Raw genomic sequence first — 10,139 nt, forward strand, 5'->3', positions numbered from 1 at the left:
CTTCTAAAAGATATAAAGCTTATTTTCAAACTAGTAATTTATAAAAGATTTTGCATCATTTTAAATCAATATCCTGAATCCTCTGGTTCTATTATGAGGGTCAATCAGAGCCCCTCTGGTTCCTTGCAAGGTACAACCAGAGCTCCTCTGTTCCTCATAATCAATGCTTTTACCCAAAACATTTTTATTCACAACCAACCGTCATGAACTATATTATATCCAATCCCATAAAATCATTACCATCATTTATACTAAAGACAACATCTCTAAATCCTCATATCACAAAGAAATGAGAACTTAAATTTGTTGTAACTTTAATAGATATCATAATAAGAGTTAGGCCGCACTGACAACGACCAACCTTATATCCTCCCAATAATCCCCTTTTTATGATGTTCCACCCTTATATCCTCCCATTAATTCATATGAAGTAGTTCATCCAAAGACAGACCTCAGTCATATATGCAGAGTGAACCTGTTCATAATTTCCAAACCAAATCATGGTTTCAACATAGGTTTATACCTTAAAAACCTTCTATTCTCAAGAACAACCTGTTCTCCCAAAACAGTTTAAAACTTTGTTTTTCTGTAAATTTCTTTCAAACTGTTTAAAAACCCAGATACTGTTTAATTCTTTCCAAAACAATCCCAAAAATAGATTCGAACAGCAACTTCTCAAAGGCTGTTGACGAATACGACTTTGTTTCATATTTATCCAGAAATATATTCCAAAACAATAACATCATAAAAATTGTTAAAGATAATTTATTATCTTAACCTCAAAACCAATATCAAAACTCAACAGTTGATACACAAATATATGAGGAATTTAGTTTTAAAACCACTCACCTTATCAAATAGATTTCTTGATGATAATCACACAGTAAAAGCTTTATTCTAACACAGAATCTTCAAGTACTTTTGAAGCAATAATTCTTGAAGAACACCTTATCACACACACACACACACATGTTCTTTTCTAAAAAGAATGACAGTGATAAGGATAACCTTATCCAAACTTTTCTTTAAATATCCTCACCTAGGCGGTGAAGGATTTTAATAATATAAAATTAGATATGATGGTGTGGATTTTATTATTTTAAAGACCTATTTGCTTCATTACTAAGGTACCACTTTCTTAATAAAATATTCATATTATCCAAACATGTATGCATTTATTTCATGTATCATGTATTGTTGCCATATTCATGCGTACCATCTTATAATTTATCAATTAATCATGTAAAATTTACCTTGACCCAGGTTATCTGAAACCAGGTTATAACACGGTTCTTTCCCTTTATCCAAGCTCTTTGTTCCTTTCACCTTTTCTGCCACTATTTCTTTCTTACTGTTAGAAGCATCCCGATCTTCCATCATTTTTGCAAACATTTCTTGTTGCTTACTCATAGCAGCTTCCATTAATTTCATCATATCTGACATGATAGATGCCCTAAAATTCACTTCTGGAATATCTGGATTTTGACTTGGGGTTGAACTATTAACCTCCTCGCCATCTCTTCTATCTAATGGATGATTTTCGTTTGAATCCATATCGAGTTGCTACATATTCATAACAGATAATCAATATAAAATCCAAATTCAACCACATAAACTTCTAATTCTAAGCAAATAGTTTACATAACTATACAAACCATAGGTTTAAGATTAGGTTCTCTTAACCAAATTCTCTTAAACCTTTGCTCTGATACCAACTTGAAACACCCTCTACTTAGATTTAAAAAAAAATTGGCAAAAATTCGGCATGACCCGTTCGAAAAGTCGTGTTTTGCCAAAAAAAAAATTAAACCTGTAAACATTTGCAAAAGTAATGATTGCAAAATAATTGACCATACAAAAACCATGATTACTAACTAGTCTTTATAAAGACGACTATTTACAAGGTATAGAACTTTCATATTCTTCCAAAAATACATTTCCCCAAACTAGGATTAAGCTTACAAAAGTCCCAAGCATTGCATCATCCTATGAACTTACCTGCTAGCCTTATAATATTCAAGAATGTTGCTAGCACAATCACTTGAACCAGTTCCTGAGATGCACGTCGACAAACAAAACAAAGCAGGCTACATGCCTGGTGAATTCAAGAGTTTTCACAATACAATATTTCAAGTAATTTATATTATCAAACAAAAATGCATGACTTACATATGCTTGATGTTATGTGTCAAATAAATGTTAAGTTCAACCAAAACATTATAAGTTAGCAGTCAATCAATATTTACAAAGTTCTATTAATACCACACAGTATGGGGTGACCCATAACAACAGGAATTAGTGGAGGAACACTACCCAGCAGTCCACTTATCCGTTAGGCTAGTTTCGGTTTAATCCCCATTGTGCAATGTGTCCACCTGACACTATACCTATTAGCCGATTACCTGACGCATATATCCATGCACGGTACTCCAATATATTACCAATGGGAGCAACCCATTTACTATAAAGGGAGCGACCCCAATACAAACGCCACAAAGGGGGTGACCCTAAGTTGCCAGATCAGGATCTACCATTCTCATGCTAGTGAGTAAATATACATCAATCACAATGCCCCATTTATACAACGTAAGATTTTCCTCCTTTGGATACAAAACATGTTTATTTAAAAAAAAATACATATCATTTTTCCAAGTCACTAAAGTATTTCCTACATACTTTATCAAAGAAACAATGCATTCTTAATATGTATAAAGTCACTTTGTATAAACWTCAATACCTTCATTTCATAACATCATTTAAAATCATGCATTTTCTACTTTAATCACTAAAACACGTCCAACAAAATAAATTATGTAATGGTAATTACGTTTGACATGTACCCCATTAAAATCTACTTGAAACTCACCTTAGCCTATTTAGTTGAGATCCCACCGGTGCCTAACTTGCTTATCCGCCATGCTACCTAAACAATCCACACGCACGGTTCTCGCATCAATATAAACATCCTAACAAAAGATTTAGACAACTTACTTGTCTTAATATACATACCAACAAGAACCACTCAAAAATAGACTTTGAACCTTTTCATACATGGATTTAAAAGAAACAAAACTTTTATTTGAGTCTAAAATGGACAGCTGTGCAAAAACCCAATTTTTTTTACCTATTTAGGGCCCTAACTACCTCATGATCAAAACATATTGATTGTAGAAGCCTTCACAACAGTTCCAGATTGATATTACACGTCTAAATCCGAGTTACGAGTGATTTTATACAATTTTTAAAATTTTCAGCATCAAAATAACTTAGTCYGGTGACTTGCTYATATTTCACCCGAGGCTCTAGGCTCACATTCTAACCCCCAAAATATGCTTATCATACACATTGAAATATGCTTATAAGGTTCACACATTCATTTATGCACTCACAACCTAACTAATGCATAAGTTTTCATATATTGATCAAACCGAACTCAAACTTCTTTTAACTTTGAAAATTCATCAAAACCTATAAGGAACATTGAAATAATCAATGTAACTCCTTTATATATCCATCATAACTATATCATCCGAACTTTAATCCATAATTTTGCATATAACGACTCAATTTAAAAAATTAAGCAAAACAGTTTGACTTTTTGGAAAAAGTCAACTGTTTTGAACATAACATTTAATCTATCAATAAAACATTCTTGAATGGAAATTTTCTTCTTCAATCCATCTAATAACATCTTAATGATTCCAAGAAATAGACCATAACAAACTTCTTAATATTTTTATGAAGATTTCAAAGTATTAAAGTTCATCACTAAACTTTGACTTTTAAAGATTGTCAAAGATAATAATTTTTCAACTTCCACTCATGATTGAACATCTTAGATRAACTCAAAACTATCCTAAACATGATGTAAACTTACCCAACAAAATACTTCTACTATCAAGATGTATAATACCCACTTTGTTCCAATCCTTGAAGGATTTTAGGTTTCAATGCAACAAAGTGAAGATATAACACATTAGAACTCAATTGGGGATAAAAATATACATCATAAAACCGGGTTTCTCAAAGAAATTACACATATACACGGCTGTCCACATGACAGCCGCTAAAGCTTGATTTTGAGCCCTAAAACTCCAAAAATCGAAGCCACTACCAACCTAAACATCAAATACGACAATAAATACAGCTAAGACATGACAAACTTACCTTAATTTGACGATTAGATGAAAAACAAGCAAGACTCCATCGGCATCCTCTTCCTTCTCGTCTTCTCCCGATCCCCTTCTCTAATTCTAATTTTTTTAAAACCCCTATTTATATTAATACAAGATTAAGGAAATGACATTATAACCCCCTTGATTAACATGATAAAACAATTCTACCCCAAACTTTCAAACATCTGAATATTTATCTAACCTTTTAGAATGGGATGTTACATACTAGCTTTGAACTAATAGCATACTCAAATGCAGATATGCAGGTTGTATGTTGGACATGAAGAGTACCTCGGGTCATCTACAATTTCTGGGAGATAAAATCGTAAGCTGGGCTTCCAAGAAACAAAACTGTGTATCCATTTCTACCGCTGAAGCAGAATACATAGCTGCTGCTAGCTGCTGTTCTCAAGTATTATGGATGTAGACACAGCTCATAGACTACAGTTTTCATTTTAATAAAATTCTCATTTATTGTGATTCGAAGAGTGCCATAGCAATATCATGTAATCCTGTTCAACACACTAAGACCAAACATATAGATATCCGATATCATTTTATTAAAGATCATGTAGAAAAAGGAACTATTGAATTGTATTTTGTAAATACAGAATTTCAATTAGCCGACTTATTTACGAAAGCTTTAGATGAAAAACGCTTCAGCTTTCTAGTATCTAAGTTAGGCATGTTAAATTTGAAAATTAGAATTTTTCTTAAAAATAGTTCAATTTATTGAATTGTGTTTAATTCAAATTCATTTGTTCAAAATATCTGTATTTTTTAATACAAATCAGTATTTCATTTTTTATGTGATTTTAATTTTTTTTAAAGAGGAAATCTATATTTGAAGGAGAGTGTGAAATTTTGTCTGTATTTTACTAATTCATATTTTGACGGGGAGTAAGTATATCTTTAGGTACTAACTGGTTTAATTTTTCTCTTACAGGTTATCGTACAATATCTAATTTTTGAAAGATTTAGAGTTTAGAAGAATAAGTGTTTTGCCGATTTAGACTAATCCGGACAACACCTTGTCCGATATATCTCATATCCGGACAAAGCAGTGTCCGATTTAGGCTAAATCAGACAAAAGACTATTTGATAAACTCTTATCCGGATAAGATTAGATATGTTCCAAGGAGTTGTGCGATTTAGTAAATCGCTTGATGCTAGTGTCCGATTTAATAAATCGCTTGATGTTTGTGTGCGATTTGTCTAAATCGCTTGTTCTTTTGTGTGCGACTAAGTGTAAATCGCTCGTCTCTTTGAGCGATTTCCTTCTATATTGCTTGTCCCTTTGAGCGATTTTGTTCTAAATCGCTTGGTCTTTGTGCGATTTATCATCCGATGTGTGATTTTGTTGTGAGACTAAGTCTAAATCGGACAAGCCTTTGTCCGATTTATCTTAATCCGGACAACTCTTGTTCGGATTAGAAGTTGAAGGGTTTGTCTTTCCTATAAATACTCATCCGAATTTTACCTTTCACTTTTTACTTTCACTCATATCACTCAATACTATTCATCTTCGTCTTCGTGTGCTTAAACCGCTCAAGTTCTTCAAGAACTCATAAATCGATTTCTTCTTCTTCATCTTAAATCTAAGGTTCATACCAGTTTTCTTTGGATTTGATCTTACATTTGGACTTTGTTCTTGGACTTAATACGTAATCGAAACCTAAAATGAACGATAATCGAATTTGGACTTAATGTTGAATCTGAATATAAATGAACATGAATCGCTTGTTAATAAACCGCTCAAGATCTTAATAAGGTTTAGTTTTTGTGATGTTAACTGTTTTTTTAGGTTAGATTTTATTGTTTTGATCGATTTAGTTTTAGGATTACTTTTGATTTTAGTCGATTTAGGTTTTAGGGCTTTGATCGGATTTTTCACTGGAGAAGGTGACCGGAATTTAATCCGATCAACCTCAATCGGTGTGCTTGTCCGGTTTAGGTTATACTTAGTCTTTTCTTGATTTTTTTTGACCGAATTAGTAATCCGGGTGGCTCTTAATTTTTTTATGTTTTTCTTTAACCGGATTAGTTATCCGTGTATTTTTTTTTCTTTCAAAATTTTTTAGTCTATTTTTTTTCCTTATAAATTTTTTTAGGAATTCTTTTTAGTTTTTATTTATTTTTATTTTAGTTTGTTTCTTATTTTTTTTCTTTTAGTTAAGATTTTTTTAGTCATTTTTTTTTTTAATTTTTTTAGCTTTTACATTTTTTTTAAAGATTTTTAGATTTTTTTTTATGTTTTTCATTTTTTTTAAAATATTTTTTTGGGTATCAGGTATTAGCATTGAATATTTTTTTATATCTGGATCTAACATTTCATGAGTTTTACAGGTAAAAATGGCTGAACATCATTAGTCTGACGAGGAATCTCACATTCCTTCAGTCAGATCTGACAACCTCAACAACCCAAACCAGCCAACAAATAACCCAATACCAGATGAATCATTATTTCCTCAGTGTTTTTACCTCGAAATAAAACCAAACAATCACCATTTCAACTTCGACATGCCCTCCGAATACAAAATCATACCTGAAATACTTCGTGGACACCCTATCTCATATGCCCTTTTAGCTAACGTTTATGTCCCGATGGTATATCTTCAACAGTTCTGGAACACCCTTACACTTGCAAAAGATGGTGACATTTATTTCTTTGAAGGCAATATGGACGAATACATAAGTCGTTTGACCTTGAACGACTTCGAAGAATTCTACGTTTACCAAGACCAACCTCGTCAGGATTTGAACATCTAGTCACCGATGACGAGCTATGAAGAGACATCAAGAGATTAGGATACTTGCAAGAGTTAACTAATCCGTCTCAGTTCAAAAGAAGATTTTTTCCGTCAATATGGCACCTACTCTTTTCTATCCTCAACCGGTGCCTGACATCCAAGACTGCCAGAATTGACACCTGCAACAGTTGCTTCCTGAAGTTCTTCCACGACATTATTTTCACGCGCCGTTACGATTACGCGCTTATCATCTGAATGAACTAGTCGAGTTGGTCAACGCCAAACGATTCCTATCAAAAGCAAGAAAGTTTGTGCCGTTTCAGAGATTTCTACAACTATTTATCAAAGCCATGATGAACGCAAATGATGACATTCCGGCCAGGGCAGACAGTGAAGTTGGGCCATCCTTTGTCATGACACGTATTCGTCAACACACTGAAGTTGAAGATTTGGATTTGATAATGTAAATCCCGCCTGAGTTATTTGCCTACATTGATCAGAGTGCTCAGTGTGTAATAGATTATAGCAGAGTGATAGATCCTATAGCTCAACTAGAACCGGTTGAACTTACCCCAGGATCAACCCATGCCTTAGCTGAGGGAGAGGGTTTAGACATAGCTGAGAGCGTTCAGGAACACGGGTTACCTGAACATGGTTGTGAGCCGAGAGAAAATGTAAATGAGAGGGGTAATCTGGAGCGGAGAGACTCTGATCAGCACATCACTTCAACTGACAGTACTTCCACAGCTTCTTCTTCAAGCTCGGAAGATACTACATCTGATGATGAGGCAACTCAGGGTGATGCTGATAATGATGATCATAATGATGGTGCTGATAATACTGCTCATCCTGTGCTTTCATAGAATATTCAAGTGGGAGCAGTTATTGAAAACATTGAAGATATATTTCCTAAAATTCAATGTCCACAGATCTCCCTCCAAGCCGTACATACGACTTTCATCGAATACGGCTTGCCCAAGTCTACATTCTTTATCTTTTAATGTTGAAGAATTTGATGACAGCTATGATGATGTGCATCATTTTCTGGATGATATTTCAGTTGGAGGAGATGAGGGCATTCAAGTTGAAAATGCTGAGAGGTTGAGTGAAAGGGAAGGAGGAAAAGATGGTGAGAGTGTGAGTGGAGCTCAAAATGAAGAAAATGCTCCTACCCTAGCTGATACAGTTAGCCGGGCACCCACATCTGCTATCGAAATTCATTCGTTGAATGTTAGTATTGAAACAGACATAGCTAGCCCAGCTATGCATTTACACACCCCTCCCGGCCACTCAACTGCTTCTCAACAAGCAATTGTTTCATCTTCTCACAGGGACTTAGCATATAATCTATCTGCTTCTCAATCGGAGAATATAGATATTGAAGATAGTAGGCCTCTGCCCCAACCTACGACATCAATTTTGTGCACCTCGAGTCTATAGCCGATACACTTAGGTACACATGAGTCGAGAGCATCTGTTACTCAACCTGCAGTTCTTAGTGAACTTGCCGGAACGGCCATAGTGGAGTCTATTGACTTACCACTAGGACAGGTCAGAAGTCCTACCATTGCTAATATCATGCCAACACTGAACGTAGGCACAACAGTGTTTTCAACTGTTGTTACAACTGGTAATCTAAGTGATCCAGGTGTGAGTTTACCCGACTTTGTGTCAAGGGAGTATTTGGACGGCGCCCTAAAGGCTGTTCAGGATCACACGGAAGCTCAAATTCTTAGTCTGAAGAGAATGATGAAGGGAAAGGAGCTTGTAGTTGAAGATCAACCATCTGTGCCATCACCACCGCCTGTGTCTAAACCTTAGAGGGCACAAGAACAATCGATGGATGAGCATAAATTGCTATTGTATGCAAAGCTTATGTCTACTCAAAATCCTGATACGACAGATGCAGATTTGGTTGGGCTCCTTAGACAACTTGTTGATGAAAACCCAACTGTTCGGGCCTCAGAGTTTTTGGCATTCCAAGATGTTCTTGCTGCTAATTTCTCAAAAAGTTAGCAAGCTAATTACAGCCAACACTCAAGCTTTGAAGAATTCTATTGATGCCCTATCCGAAAGGGTATCAACCTTAGAAGACACGTGCCGTGCTCAAGCCACCTCTTTAAAACGAAGGCATGATGATCCGGATGATCCTGATCATCATGAGGGGGAGAGAAAAAGATAGAGGCTGGCTGAGTCGTCTGTTCATGCTAAAGGTGTTGAAAGGGAGCCGGATTCTGAAGTGGTTAATGTTGAAAGTCCTGTTCCAGAAAAAACAAGCGAAAGGACTACAAGTCCAGAAATAGTTGAAGAGGAGATAGCCATGGAGACAAATCCTATGATCGAGCCAATGGTTGAAAAGCCGGCGGACTCCACAGTAGATACAAGGTTGCTTTTGGATTTGTATGCCAACGTTGGTTTTAATCAAGTTTTTTTCTAGGAACTGGGTGGAGTTCAGGATTTCGGTGAAGATATAGATGATATCTACTTTGACTTTGAAACTGACATCCATGAAGGTGATACAATATTTTCATTTTAGGTTGATCATCAATCTATTGTTGAACCGTCCACCACAGTTGATCAAAGCACTTCAGAAACTCTGAGAGTGGAATATGATCCTACAAAAATATTTACCAAGAATTACGTGCCGTTAGCAATTCGAGCAAATATTCCAGGTTATGACAGAGCACGGATTAGAGAGCCTTATCTGGAGGACATCTACTTCGACATCTTTCTTCGGCACCACAAAGCTCTTAGTGCAGATAAAATTCTCGGGATTCATAAAGAAACCCGAGATTATCGATTAGAATACAAACATTTTCTCAAAGCGAAGCGCCTTCCGATTAGTCAAGTACGGACCAGACATCACATTGTATCCATCAAACAAATTGATGCCAATAAACTCCTTAGAGTTTGGTATCCGGTGTTTACAGTTACAAGACATGATGGACATGTCTGGGCATTCAGCGAAGCTGATTTCTCGAATCTGTATTTGGAAGATCTGGAGCACATGTATGACGAACTGTGGAATCTTACAATTAGAAGAGAAGGAGCAATTATTGCTCTTGATGCAATCAAGAGATATCTGAGGAGTCATGTCAAAGTATCGATGGTTCTAGATATCCAAATGGGTCTTGAAAATAACCAGAAGATCATTAATTTGAAAAGACCAGACGAAGAACTTGAAGATATTGAAGGCTATCCTCTGTATATCATT

The sequence above is a fragment of the Cynara cardunculus genome, assembly GCF_001531365.2.
Source record: "Cynara cardunculus var. scolymus isolate 2C chromosome LG 13, CcrdV1, whole genome shotgun sequence".
NCBI lineage: Eukaryota > Viridiplantae > Streptophyta > Magnoliopsida > Asterales > Asteraceae > Cynara > Cynara cardunculus.